The sequence below is a fragment of the Podarcis liolepis genome, assembly GCF_965112155.1.
Source record: "Podarcis liolepis genome assembly, chromosome: 7".
Lineage (NCBI taxonomy): Eukaryota > Metazoa > Chordata > Lepidosauria > Squamata > Lacertidae > Podarcis > Podarcis liolepis.
This window is the reverse complement of record NC_139561.1, coordinates 93,575,669-93,589,259: the sequence shown is the minus strand read 5'-3', so window position 1 is coordinate 93,589,259 and position 13,591 is coordinate 93,575,669. Positions and strand designations below refer to the sequence as shown.

Genomic DNA, 13,591 nt, shown 5'->3' with positions numbered 1-13,591 from the left:
AATCATGTCCCTCTTAATATCCTTCTCCCTCATGTCCCTCTTAATATCCTTCTCCCTCACAATTATGTCCCTCTTAATATCCTTCTCCCTCACAATAATGTCCCTCTTAATATCCTTCTCCCTCACAATAATGTCCCTCTTAATATCCTTCTCCCTCACAATAATGTCCCTCTTAATATACTTCTCCCTCACAATCATGTCCCTCTTAATATCCTTCTCCCTCATGTCCCTCTTAATATCCTTCTCCCTCACAATTATGTCCCTCTTAATATCCTTCTCCCTCACAATTATGTCCCTCTTAATATCCTTCTCCCTCACAATTATGTCCCTCTTAATATCCTTCTCCCTCACAATAATGTCCCTCTTAATATCCTTCTCCCTCACAATAATGTCCCTCTTAATATCCTTCTCCCTCATAATAATGTCCCTCTTAATGTCCTTCTCCCTCATAATAATGTCCCTCTTAATATCCTTCTCCCTCATAATAATGTCCCTCTTAATATTCTTCTCCCTCATAATAATGTCCCTCTTAATATCCTTCTCCCTCATAATAATGTCCCTCTTAATATCCTTCTCCCTCACAATAATGTCCCTCTTAATATCCTTCTCCCTCATAATAATGTCCCTCTTAATATCCTTCTCCCTCATAATAATGTCCCTCTTAATATCCTTCTCCCTCATAATAATGTCCCTCTTAATATCCTTCTCCCTCATAATAATGTCCCTCTTAATATCCTTCTCCCTCATAATAATGTCCCTCTTAATATCCTTCTCCCTCACAATCATGTCCCTCCTAATATCCTTCTCCCTCACAATAATGTCCCTCTTAATATACTTCTCCCTCACAATTATGTCCCTCTTAATATCCTTCTCCCTCATAATTATGTCCCTCTTAATATCCTTCTCCCTCATAATAATGTCCCTCTTAATATCCTTCTCCCTCATAATTATGTCCCTCTTAATATCCTTCTCCCTCACAATAATGTCCCTCTTAATATCCTTCTCCCTCATAATAATGTCCCTCTTAATATCCTTCTCCCTCACAATCATGTCCCTCTTAATATACTTCTCCCTCACAATCATGTCCCTCTTAATATCCTTCTCCCTCACAATCATGTCCCTCTTAATATACTTCTCCCTCACAATTATGTCCCTCCTAATGTCCTTCTCCTTCATAATAATGTCCCTCTTAATATCCTTCTCCCTCATAATAATGTCCCTCTTAATATCCTTCTCCCTCATAATAATGTCCCTCTTAATATCCTTCTCCCTCACAATCATGTCCCTCTTAATATCCTTCTCCCTCACAATTATGTCCCTCTTAATATCCTTCTCCCTCACAATCATGTCCCTCTTAATATACTTCTCCCTCACAATTATGTCCCTCCTAATGTCCTTCTCCTTCATAATAATGTCCCTCCTAATGTCCTTCTCCTTCATAATAATGTCCCTCTTAATATCCTTCTCCCTCATAATAATGTCCCTCTTAATATCCTTCTCCCTCACAATCATGTCCCTCCGAATGTCCTTCTCCCTCCTCACTCTCTTCCAGGCCCACCTCCCTGGCCAGGGCCTGAGGTCCCTCTGGCTCCCTCCCGGACCCCCCAGCCTCTCTTCCCTCCCCTTCCCGCCTCCCGGGGCAGGGAGTTCCCCAGGCTTCCCCCGAGAGGAGACCCACCAGAGCCCGGCAGGCGAAGGCGAGGCCGGAAGGGACGTCAGAGGGGAGGAGGAGGAGCGGCCCGCCTTCCTTTCCTGTCCTCTCTAGGAAGCCAGCTCGGCGCCCCTTAACCCTTCTGTCTCCCGGCGTCGCGCCGGCGCAGAGCTGCTCCATCCGGGACCTGGCGAGCTGCTCCCTCCGAGGGGAAGAGGCCGCACCTGGGCCCGCAAGGGGGGAGGGGAGGGGCATCTGGGCGCGTGTGCGTGGGAAGGGGGAACCCGTGTCCGGGAGGAGGAGCCCGGCTCTCTGCCTGGGGCTGCGATGGGGCGTCTGGGCGGGGGAGAGGGGAGCCTTCCAGGAGGGCGCAGGGGCCAGATGGGGGACCCGGGGTGTCTCTTCTCCGGGGGGGCGAGTCTCTCTTGGGGGCCCCTTGGGGGGGGCTGCGGAGCTGAGAGCCCTGTCCCAGCAAGAGGGGGTCCCGGGGGGGCTGGAGGGGGCAGACATTGCCAGACATGGCGGGGGGGCCATTCTGTGTTGTCCCATCTGCTGCTTTGTGTCTGTATTTCAGCCATAAATGTATGTTCTTGGTGAAGTCGCCTTGGAAGCAACACAGGAGCAGCCAAGGGGGTTTTCCTGGGAAGCCTTTTATTCCCCTCGGGTGACATTGTGTGTTCTGAACACGCTGCCATTCTTATACCCCCAAAATTCCTGCATTCAGTAAGTCTTAGAATTTGGCTTAGACTTGGGTTGCCAGACGCGTGTGGATTAAACGGTGTGTTTGACGCTCCTCATCCTCTGGAATCAGCGTGTCTTCACAGCTCCTTCAACCAGGCAAGGAAGGACGCCTGGATCCAGAATTGGCCCCCACGGTCACTGAGGGCCTCATGGTTGAAACCGTGTTTAGGGGAGACAATCTTACTCGGCTACGAGGGACGCCAGAGAAGAAGGGTTGCCATGTGTCCTCTTTTCCCAGGACACGTCCTCCTTTTCAGGGGTAAAATTTCTGTCCAGGTGGATTTTTGGTCAAAATGTCTCTGGCCAGACGTTCTGGAGGAGACATAACTGGGGGTGGAAGACTTGCGTTCCTCTTCTCTTCTCCTGCCCCCCCCCTCAGTAAAACATCTCACAGCTTCTCTAGCCTACATATAGTAGGAGTATTGAAAGTGAGAGTCATCATCGCATCCTCGTTTTTGCTCCTCACAATCTGCCCACCCTCCCAGAGAAGGGCAACCAAGGAGATGAAGACTCGGTCCTCTTCCTTCTGTGACGGCAGGTTGCTCTTGCTCCTTGTCCGCCTTCCAAAATGAAGAGCAGAATCCTAAAGTTGGAAGGGACCCCAAGGTCCATCTAGGCCAGGGGAGGTAACCTAAGGACCAGGGGCCGGATGCGGCCCAATCGCCTTCTCAATCCGGCCCCCGGACGGTCCGGGAATCAGCATGTTTTTACATGAGTAGAATGTGTCCTTTTACCTAAAATGCATCTCTGGGTTATTTGTGGGGCATAGGAATTTGTTCACCCCCCTCAAAAAATATAGTCCGGCCCCCCACAAGGTCTGCGGGACGGTGGACCGGCCCCCGGCTGGAAAAGCTTGCTGACCCCGGATCTAGGGCTGTTTTTCAATGTCCCAACGCTGCCTGGCACTGGTCCCTCCAAATGCTCTTGTCTGGCTGGTCTTTCTTCTCCCAGTCATGTCAAGGAGCAGCATGGGGGCTAAAAGGAGGAATAAATGGAGGACAATATCCCACTCCCCCCAGAAAAGCTCTTCTTTCTCTTTCTGTGGAGGGTCCAGGCCCCTCTTGAAGGACCTTTGCCTTGCTCCAATCAGGATAAATATTTCCACCCCTTGGGACCCAAATATTTGACTTGCCTTGTTTTGAAAACTGGCATTTTGAAGCTTTGACCATTAGGCCTGCACACCATCACCTTTTACATACTTTATATTTGCTGAGGTAAAATCTCCACCCCCAACATTGCTTGCGGCAGTTCTGCCCTCGCCTGAATCTCCTCCATTTTTAAAGGAAGCATCTCTTTTTCATGGGCCATCTTGGCCTCCCTGTCTCTTTCTTCTTGGGCTCATCTCTCTCTCTCTCTCTCTCTCTCTCTCTCTCTCTCTCTCTCTTTCTGCCTGTATCTCTGCTAGATGAAGGGCAGCTGCCATTCTGGCCTCTTCTCTTTCTTTCTCTCCTTCAACCTTAGACAACTCCAATCTTAGCCTCATCATCTGTAATTCAATATATTAGGATTCTCCTCAGACGCAGCAGCTGGGTCATCCTGAGTCTCTCTGGCTTGGCGCTTGCTGGTCATTTTCTGACAGGAGTTTTTTCTCTTTTTAATCAAATAACTTCACTCCTTTATTAAACTGGTTGTTCTGTGTCTCTGGGTACGTTTCTGTGTGGGTTTTTACTTCGTATCACGGCTCTTTTCCCCCCGGCACCCTTGGCCCGCCCTTCAGGGTTGTCGTTTTGAGACCCCACTTCCTCCCTGGGTTTCCAATTATTACTTTTTCTGGAAGGGACAGAGTATTACTGCTCCCCCTGAGTCTCCTTTGATTTCATCTCCCAAGGTAGAGACTTCAGTTACTGTTTTCAGCCTAAATGAGCAGGAACCTCTTGGAAACATTGCTCTCAACTGATCAGCTGTTTGAGCTCATCTAACTTTCCTCCCATCTGTCCAGAGCTTGGTCAATTCAGCTACCCAGTTGGGCCTAAGTCTCTCCTGGTTTCCTTTTAATTTCACGAAAGGCTTTTTGGCTTTGTTCTGCAGTCAGTCCAAAGCGCACTTTCACTCTCTCCTTAAATGTGAGGGAATCAGAGGTTTCATCCTCTCTGAGATCTGAGTATATTTCACTCAAAATTCCACATATCTGTGGGCGTAAGTGCAGCATCCAGTTTTCCTCAGGAACGTTTAAGTCTGCCAGTCGGCTCAAAACTAAATAGGATCTGTGTGGGTTTTAACTTCCTATCCCACCCCTGCCCCCAATTAATATGTGACAACGCAAGGGCTCTTCCCCCCCCCCCGGCACCCTTGGACCCGTCTTCTCTCTTAAATATAGTGCACCCATCTCACAGAACACAATTCCCACAAATGCCCTCCAACTACCTCAGATTATCTTGTGGGGGACTTGCGTGAGGTAAAACTTACTAATTGGGAGTCTCAGGCAGGATTTCTTCAAATAAACATTAACAATTTTATTTAACAAGGAAGTTTATGACATGAGTGGATAGAACTTATGATATTTCAGTTTACAATTTTATTTCCCTTCAAGGTTTTCTCTGTTGTTTCACACTTAAGACTTTGGCTCTTAACAAGGTGGCACTTTCTGCCAGTTACCCTACTCCCGAGGTACTCCAAGCCAAAGACCCAAGGGATCTCTGGTTTGGGAGTCTTCTCTTTCTAGAAGGATCTCTCCCCTCCTGACTGGGATGAGAGCTCAGCAGCCGGTCTCTTTCCAGCTCCTCCTTCTCCTGGCTCAGCCTCCCAGTTCATTCCTGGCCTGATTTACTCTCCCAGGACACCACACACTGTCCTTCCCACTAAGCTCAGAGACTCCTTTCTCTAGCTGGTGATCTTTTCCTCAGAGCGGATGTTTCCACCCAGAACCAGCTCCTCTCACTCCCCATCTTCCCCACCTCTCTCCGAAGCTCCTAGCCATGGGGGGAACTGGGCCCAGGTCTCCCCACCCCAGCTCCAGGGCTCTTAGTCTCTCCGCCAAACCACATGGGGCGTCTTTGGGTGTAGGATATTCTCCTAGGTGCCCCAACCTGCCACTTCCCCTGAGCTTATTGCAGCCTGATGGCAACCACCAGGCGTGTGTGTCCTGCTTGTTGGCAAGTAAAGCAACACCCCTCCCTGGTTGGGATGGAGGGACTCGCCTCTGGAATGGTGGAAATGACCATCCAGCCATGTAGCTGGTCAGGGGCCCAAGCCCCTCCTGAATCTTCTTCTGAGGGTCTCAGGATGGGTGATGAATTTCGGGGAATTGGATTGGCAGGCAGTGCCCCTCTGCATTTGTCCCTGCCCTGCCCCAGCGCATCATGGCACTTGGAAGCCACTCCTGAGAGGACCTGTTCTCCTCCCCAGCCTCCCTTTGATTCCATGGGCCTTTCAGAGTGGGACCTCCCTTTTCCCCACTGTCTCTCTAGGACACCTGGCTCACAACAAGCCCAGCTTGTCTTCCCAATGTTCCTGTAAGTGAGGAGAAAATGCTTGCCATTTCTGTTTGCCACTGAGCAGTGCTTTGGAGTCACAAGACTCTCTCTACATTCCACACATTCCATACTGTTGGAAGTCTCACGGGAGACGGATGGGATGTTAGTGGTTTCCTGTTCCTTTGTTGTTCAGTTGCTCTCTGCTCTCACAGAGAGAGGATGTATTTTTCTGTCTGCGTAGCTAGATAATAAAACTCCTAGCAATGTAGCCCAAACCTCTCGTCTCTTCCCTGTGCTGGAAACTCTGCTGAATGGGGAATGTGCCTGGAGCCTTATCAGAGGCTCAGGTCGTCAATCACGTTGAGGCGATTCCGGAAGATGAGCTTTATCCGCTCGGTCGAACGGAGATCCCCAGAGGAACTACCAGGGAAGAAGTTCCCTTGAACTCGGTGCAATGAGTTCTGGGCAGACCTGCAGAATTCTCCAGTTCTGGGATCCCACGACACCCCAGATCACTCTCTGTATCTGGGAAGGGACTGCACCAGAGCTGTGAAGTCAAGGAGGGGGAGAAGAGGAGACAAGAAGAGCAAGCTTTCTCTTGGCTAAAAACCAAACACCCCAGAAGGAGCAGGAAAGGCCCAGAGGGGGAGAGGCTCTGCAAGGACATCCCCCTGGCGGGCCTTTTCCTCGCCAGGCTCTCCGGGCACCAGAAAGGCTTTCATTTTGATGCCAAGGACACCCTGAAAGGACTTAGACCAGTCATGACGTGAAGGAGGTATTGAAGGAATAAATCATAATTTGGGTTAGCCACCGGCCATAGCAATAAAACAACAATATGATATACAAAGAAAAATGAATAAAAAGTTATAGAATATACTTTTAAGGGTTCTGAGTAAATAGTCAAACGGTGGATCTTATTCTAATTGCCCCAGCTAAAAACCTTGCAACCTTGGCTCATCTTGATCTGCCAAGAGAAAGGACGCTGTGAAGAAGGTATTAAACACCTTGGCCAAGGACTTGCAAGTCACAGCTCTGGGTACGTAGTAGGAATTCCTATTGGGCACCAGATGTGGCAAAGAACCTGGCTGCAAACTTCACCCTCATATTATTTAAAGTCTCCTAAAATTAAATCTGTATACAGCCGCCACTACTACAGTTTACCTCCAATGTGAATTCTTTGATGGGAAGCAAGACAGGCCCTGTGACTGAAGCTCTTTCCACACTCTTGGCATTAAAAGCGTTCTGAATTCTGTGATGGGTTGTGAGATGGGTGCGCTGGGTGAATTTCTTTCCACACTCCAAGCAGTGATGGGGTTTCTCCCCTGGATAAATTCTTTAGTGGTCAATGAGCTGACGTCTCACTGAATTTCTTTCCACATTCCAAGCACTGATAAGGTTTCTTCCCTGTATGAATTCTCTGATGGGAAGTGAGATTGTGGCTGTGACTGAATTTCTTTCCACACTCCAAGCAGTCATAGGGTTTCTCCTCTGAATGAATTCTCTGATGGGAAGTGAAACGGTCCCTCCAAAAATGAAGGGGAAATGTGTGCGCGCTCTATGGAGAGAATGCAGGCTTTCGTTGAAGCCTGGAGAGCAAGAGGGGTCGGTGCGCACCGTCCCCTCTCACTCTCCAGGCTTCAGGAAGCTATCCACAAGGCTTGGGAGCTCAGCGGAAGTGCCCGACGGGCTCCCAAGGCTTACGGATAGCAGCCTGCACCCCGAAGCCTGGGGCACGCTGCGCTGCACACCCCGGGCTTCGGGCAAATATACGCAAGCCTGGGGAGCCCGGCGGGAACTCCCAAGGCTTTCGGATAGCAGCCTCCAATCCCGACCTGGTTTGGAGGCTGGTGGTAGGGAAAGCAGCACTCCCCCCCCCAGCCCCAAAGAGCAGGTCAAAAGGAACCCAAAGCCTCCAGAGGCTTCGGGTGAACGCACCTTGAACGCACAGAACGCACCTTGACTTAGAGGGGGAGAACAAGAAAAAAATTTTCCCCCTGTTCTCCCCCTCCTATGGTCCAGTGCATCCAATAGAGCGAAAAATACGGTATTCATTGTGTATTTTAATGAAGGGCATTAAGAAACTGGTGTTCTTCAAATCATTCTTCTAATCCTGTGCACAAACATTCCCGTTTGCCACATGGAAGGATCCCTTCTTCTGTCCCTCTGTGCTGTTCTTGCCGGGTGGGGAGTGTTGGGATCCCAGAATGCTGTGTGAGATAGTAAGTCTGCAGGCTTGAGTCTGCTAGCTGATGCAACTGGCTGATGCAATCGGCCTGCAATACTTTCTATGCAAGTGCAGGGTCAGAATGATGTGGGTCAGAATAATGTGCTGTCAGTTGATTGGCTGTCCTTGGTTTGAAAGGGAAACCTGTCCAGCAGTAAAGGTGGTGGTGCAGAGGAGTGTGGTCAGAGAGAGAGAGTCTTCCTCTTTGCCTTAAGGTGCAGCCAGGTACTCGGTTTGACTGTATGAACTGCTCCTGTATTATAGCCTGTAGATATTTGTATATATAGAGCTCACAATAAATATACTGCACTGAAGAACCTGGAACTCTAAGCATTTCTGCTAAAGTGCCACAAAGATTTCGCGACAGGGAGGACCCTCCTGAAGCCCTATAGACATCTCCAAGGTGCGCAGGGGAATGAGAGGGGGGAAGCCCCATTGTGGGACTGATGGGGTGAATCCTGGCCACTCTTTGGTATGGGGTGTGAACTGCTTAGAAGCCTATTTGAGCCTTCAACCCTCCTTCCTTGGCGGTTTCTCCCAGTCCATGACATCCTCTCTCCCCACATGGCCCCTTCCTCCTACCTGCTCTGGGTCCACAGGGGCAGCTTCCCCTCCGCCACCAAGAAAAGATGGACAAGCAGGTCTTGCTGGCCTCGTTACGTCTCCTGCGAGAGAAGAAGGTAAGTGGGAAGCCAAGAGCGCATGCTTCACTCCGAAGGACAACTACAGGTGCGACTTCAAACAAGGAGGAGTTGCCACCTAAATATGGGCGTTTGTACCAATTTCACATACTAGTTGTGCAAAAATACATCTCCCTTTCTCTGGTCTCTTGGCCCCTGTGACTCCCCCCCCCCCCAAAGATTAAACAAATTCATAGATTAGTTTCAAAATCCACATAATGTGACCTGTAATGGTTGGGAAAAGGAGCAATGCAGCAGCTGGCTGGAAAGCAAAACACGAAGGAAATGTTTGGGACTGTACCGTGGGAACAAAGGGACAGTCTATTCACTGTGCTGAGCACCGGATTTAGATCAGAGTGTAATTTGACCTGTACAGGAAGTACAGGAGGTGGAGTTTTGTCTCTCTGCTGTTGGATTTTGGAGAGAGCAGACGCGTTTCTCTGTAATGCTGCAAGGACAGAAATAAAGGCATGTAAATACATTTCTGTCTATCTCTTTCCCCTCCCTGGGGGGAGCAGGGAGCAGGGAAGAGTGGTGTGTTCTTCTCACGCTTGAGGAGGATCGCCGATCGTGACCTGGCCTGTATCCTGCCGGGAGTGCAGACAGGGAGGTCAACCAGGAGATCAAGCCGGGTGCCTGGAGAGTGGCCAGTTTCTCCTGATAAGGCTCAGATTTCCTGACAGTTACTCGTGCATAAACTTTCCTGTTTGAAAGCTTGGCTGCATAGGTTAAACCGTCTTGACTGCACAGCCCATCTCAGCGTGGCTGCCTCAGTCACTAGCAGAATCTGTCTGTGGGCGTTTCTTAAACCTTTGCCAGCATAAAAGCTGTTTGACACCCAATCGTCTCCGCCTCTCATTGCGCGGAAGTCTCCTGCGCAGGGAGGGCGTGGGTAGTGGAGGACCAGTGCTCTCCTCACTGACTTCCAAGGAAGAATCCCGGAGCCCTTCCACCTCTTCTCCCATTTGCTCTCCTGGATCCTTGGTGTTACGCTGATTTCCTTCCCCCTCTATCAAGCTACGTCTCTCCCTTGTGCTGGTACCTTCCCCTGCAGAATTGGAGAGCCTCTCCTTCTCCTGTTGCTCTGATGTCAGTTTCCTGACATGACCAAACAGAGTTTTCCCAGAATCCCCCACTGCTCCCATGGTGAGTTGCAAGGCCTCTTCCTGCTTCAGGGCCAGCTGAGTCTTGCTCATCCATCTCTGTTCCCAGGAGATCGGAAGGAGTCCCTAGGTCTTCTGCCAAGTTCTGCCTGTCCTACTGAGAGGTGCCAGAGAATCCTGTAAAGCAAATGCATTCTTCTACTACCAGATTGATACACAGTCAGGAGAAGAGAAATGTTCCCTGGGCCAGCATGGATGAGTCTGAATCACAGCCCAGACTCGGAGTTCAAGCACTATATTTCCATATTCGTAAGGCAGACTTCTGTCTTTGTTCTGAGGGCAACTCTCTCCCCCTTCAGAAGCATGGCTGACTCCAACTGGGGGGGGGGCCTGGAGCCATCGCTAGCCCTCTGCTCCTCCCTGAATTGGCCTCATCCTCTTCTCAAGCCATCTCTTCCTCCTGTGGCAGGGAGTCCTCAGGAGGACCTCATTCCCCCCCCCCTTTATTCCCTGTGCTCTCCAGGAATGCAGCTCAGTTCCTTTTAACCCTTGCAAGGTGGAGCAAACCAAGCTCACATTCTCTCTCACACTCTTCCAGAAATGGCAGCAGAGTTCAGTGGGTAGAGCATGAGTCTCTTTGATCTCAGGCCCCTGGGTTCGAGCCCCAGGTTGGGCAGAAGATTCCTGGCTGGCTGGGGGTGGGCTAGATGACTTTGGGGGTCCCTCATCATGACTCCCTGGCCCTTGTGGCTGTTCCTCTGAGCCCTTGCAAAGCGGAGCTTGCCCTGCTACCTTCTCTCTCTCTCAGGAGCCAGGGCCCCAGGGGGGTCTTCTTTGGGGGACCCTCCCCTGCAGCCCTGGGACCCCCCATCTCCCCAAGGTGACTCACCGGATCCCAGAAGGCGCCCCCAGGCAGCACTTGTGGAGCAGAGAGACAAAAGCCCGGATGGGGCGGAGCTTGTGCTCTGGGGAGCCTCCTCCCTTTATTCCTCTCGAGGAAGCCAGCTTGGTGCCCCTTAACCCTTTTGCTGGTCAGTCTTTCCCTGCGGAGGAGCCCCAGGCGTGGCGCAGGCGCAGAGCTGCTCCATCGGGGGACTTTGGGGGCCTGGCGAGCTTCTCCCTCCGCGGGGAACAGATTTCTGTACATCTCAAGAGCAACAAGAATGTATTCCTTCCCACCCTTTGCTTGAGAAGTAAAACTCTGCAAGGGTTTGGCTCCAGGGTCCCTTGAGAGAGAGTTGGTTCCGACTCTCTGAGCAAAGAGGAAGGAAAAGGGGGTCCTGTAAGGAGAGGATGAGGGGAAGACCCCCTTTTCTAGGGGTGGGGGAGAGGGATTGGGCTCCCGGGTCAAGAGAGCACCTTGTATCCTGGCACTGAAAAGACACCCTCCCGACACACACACACTTTGTGGCATCTCCTTTTGGCAAAGGGTCAAAACATAGTTCCAACTTGAAAACCACCTCCAGGACCAGGCACCCTCAATGGGCTTTGGACTACAACTCCCAACCGGGCCTGCAAGGAGAAGGCAGGGGGGATGGAAACAGCCGTCCAAAAGGTCCAGCCAGCTCCAGAGGAGACCCAAGGCTGCTCTCCAACGGGGCGCTGCTCCAGGCATCTGAGTTGCCCAGTTCAAGGGAGCTGGCGGGACTAAGAACCGGGGTTCCTGAATTGCAGGGGTTGGACTAGATGAGCCTGGAGTGTCCTCTTCCAGGATTCCTCATCTGGCTGCCAATGCCACATCTGGAATGTCTCCCAAAACTGCCCCCCCTTTCACAAGGAGCTCTCTCTCTCCCCCCCTGTGTCTTAAACTACACTTTGACCGGCAGCCATCTCCAATCTCCTTGCTGGACAATCCCAAACAAAGATGCATTATATTCTCTGAAATATACTCGGAGTCCTGTAGTGATTTCATGCTCTTTATTGCAGCTTGTAAAACAGTGATTTAATCCCCCCAACCTCAATCTTTTATCTACATTATTTACACAATTAGTCCTGTCTGATTGGCCGATTCGGCTTCCCTCCTGGAGCCTGATTGGTCTTTTCCTGCAAGCCAATCAGTTGCTGCATTCTAGGATCCTACTTGTCTTTTGTTCTAGGATCCAAGCTTAGTACTTAACCCCCCTCCCCTCTAAGTTCCCGTTGCGCCCAGGTTAGCGTTCATAGTCGTTGAGGTATGCCGGTCAGCTACGTATGCCTTGTGTGTCTCTGTAGGGGTTCCTGGTTCTGGCTCTTGTTCCAGGGCTGCCGGCTGTGACGGGGTCATTGGGTTGGACACCGCTGGTCCACTCAGTTGTGGTTCTGGTTCCTGTGGCTGCTCGGCCTCGGTCACTTCTGGACTTCCCAGTTCTGCCTCCCTTACCTGCTCCTCCTGCTCTATGGGCATCACCCTTCTGCTATCCCCTTGGGATTCCTCTGTCCAGCCCTCCTTGCAGTTTTCCCCCAGGAATCATCCGGAAGTTCAATAGTCCCAAGAAGGCTTGGAGTTCTGCCTTACCCTTAGGTGCAGGGGCGTCACAATAGTCCTCACCTTGTCCCCAGACAGGCGGACTCCATCTGCGTCTACTGTAAATCCTAGAAAATCCACCTGTTGCACTCCTAGGAGGCACTTTTCCTGCTTCACCTTGAGGCTGGCCATCTGTAAATGGTGCAGAACGGTGCGGAGCCGGTCCCCAAACTCCCCCAGCGTGGCCCCGGTGATCAACACATCATCAAAGAAGGGGGTGACGGCGGGAATTCCTTTGAGGACAGAGTCCATTAGATTTTGGAATATCCCTGGGGCCACGCGGACGCCAAGTTGCAGCCACTTGACACGGAACGCACCCCTGTGCATTACAATCGTCTGTGCTTCCACAGTGGCCTCGTCCACTGGCAACTGCTGATAGGTCTGGGCCAGGGCCAGCTTGCCAATAATCTTGGACGCCGCCAGGGTGGCAAGGACATGGCTGACCATTGGCACCGGTTATGCATGAGCCGTAAGGGCCTTGTTTATGGTAAACTCTGCACGTGGCGTCCATGTCCACGTGGGAGCTGGTGCAGTTCACCCCGGTAATGGCTAACCCCAGTGGCCCAAACCACACCAACCCCAGTAAGCTAACCTTGAGTTTGTGGAAGTCTCCCAGAGGGTGAATGGGGCTGGCCAAACTTGGAGCTGCCACTGGGACACAATTTCCTTAATGTCCATGCCAAGATTATGGACAGGGTTGAGCCTGTATCAAGCTCCAGGCGGCATGTAACATGTAATTTTTTTCCGCATTAGAATGAGGCAGCTGGTATACCTGACAGTCTGTGATCTTTTGCCTTGGTGTGTCAGACCACGGGGCCTGGGACTCTTGGGTCGGCCACCTGGTTCGAGGCGTCGGGCAGGGCCAGTCAGTTGTTGCATTCTAGGATCCTTCTTGCCTATTGTTCTAGGATCCAAGCTTAGAACATAACATTCTCCTTCCTCCATGTCCCTAATTCTTAAATAGGCTTTATTTCAAAACAGGGTGGGGGGGTAGAGATGGCTTAGTCTTCCAAACAATCCTTTATCCATTAGTTAGTAGACAAGCTTCCCAGTGCAAGGAGAGGAAAGCAGACCTCTGAGCCCAGCCTGGCCCCCCACCAAATGCTGCCCGCATGCCTTGAGGCCCCAAGATGAACGGAGGAAGGCCTGGGGGGCAGCTGCTGGCTGGGACTTTGATTGGGGCAGGGTGGGGACACAGGGAGAAGGAGACAGGAAGACCGGCCAGGGGGTTTCACTGGGGGGATTTATTCACATTGGTTTTCTACCCAAAAACCAC

At 51.2% G+C, this 13,591-nt stretch overlaps 1 protein-coding gene across 1 annotated transcript in view; it reads right to left on the bottom strand.

Annotated features, from left to right (window-relative positions):
• LOC310712893 (zinc finger protein 213-like) overlaps positions 1–13,591 on the bottom strand; it is a 356,206-nt gene that overhangs the window by 290,737 nt on the left and 51,878 nt on the right. The gene's annotated exons all lie outside the window — the stretch shown is intronic.